Below are 922 nucleotides of genomic sequence, written 5' to 3'. Positions count from 1 at the left end.
AAAAAAATTACAGATTTTTTTTAATTGTACATAACCATTAAACATTTTATAAGCATTTTTATACATACTAATTTTTTAATACATACATACATACAATAAACATATTATAATATAATAAATAATGAAATTAATAATCCAATGTATATGTCCATGTACAGTGTATAACCAATTCCCATATAGTGTCTCCCTATAGTGGACATTTAGTAATATCTCGCAAATGTCCACTAAGTAGAGTTTTTCTCAATAGTGGACATTTTTTAATTCCCCGTGGCTGTCCACTATATAGAGGTTTAGTAATAAGAAGATGAGCCTTAATAAATTGCATTATGTGGTATGTGAAATAAACAAATTCACACTAATCATATTATACTATAGTAGTTATAGTAGTATACGTAATACTACACGTGTATAAATCTCAGAATTCAGAGCTTAAACTTTAAAGTAATAATATAATATAATCAATTATATAGTGAAGTTCATCGGTGCATATAAGGGTGGATGTGAAGGTCATCGCCCACGGCCTTTTTTGTTCGGAGCTATCACACCATCAAACGTGCTTGCACAGTAAACAAGATGACGTTGTTGATTGTAGATAAAATGTTTAATCTACTTTGTGGTGTACACCAAGCCCCGAGGTGTATATACAGTCGATTTCGAGAAGATTGGCACGGCGGTGGTGGTGTTTATCAGTAAGTTTAGTCCAAACTAGTCTTCGTGAGTTCATTATACATTAACATTTATAAAAATAAACGATCACGGCCGACGATGATACTATCAATAGATTACTTCGATAAAAAAAGTTTAGAATATAAATCGATAATTACTCAATTATGCCACTATAGTGTCAAAGCAGATAAATAACAAATACAGAAAACCCATGCAGGTTTCGCATATTCGCACCGCCGTGCCAGTCTATCTGACA

The sequence above is a fragment of the Acyrthosiphon pisum genome, chromosome X (assembly GCF_005508785.2).
Source record: "Acyrthosiphon pisum isolate AL4f chromosome X, pea_aphid_22Mar2018_4r6ur, whole genome shotgun sequence".
In the NCBI taxonomy this organism is placed as follows: Eukaryota; Metazoa; Arthropoda; class Insecta; order Hemiptera; family Aphididae; genus Acyrthosiphon; species Acyrthosiphon pisum.
This window is presented reverse-complemented; position numbering follows the sequence as displayed.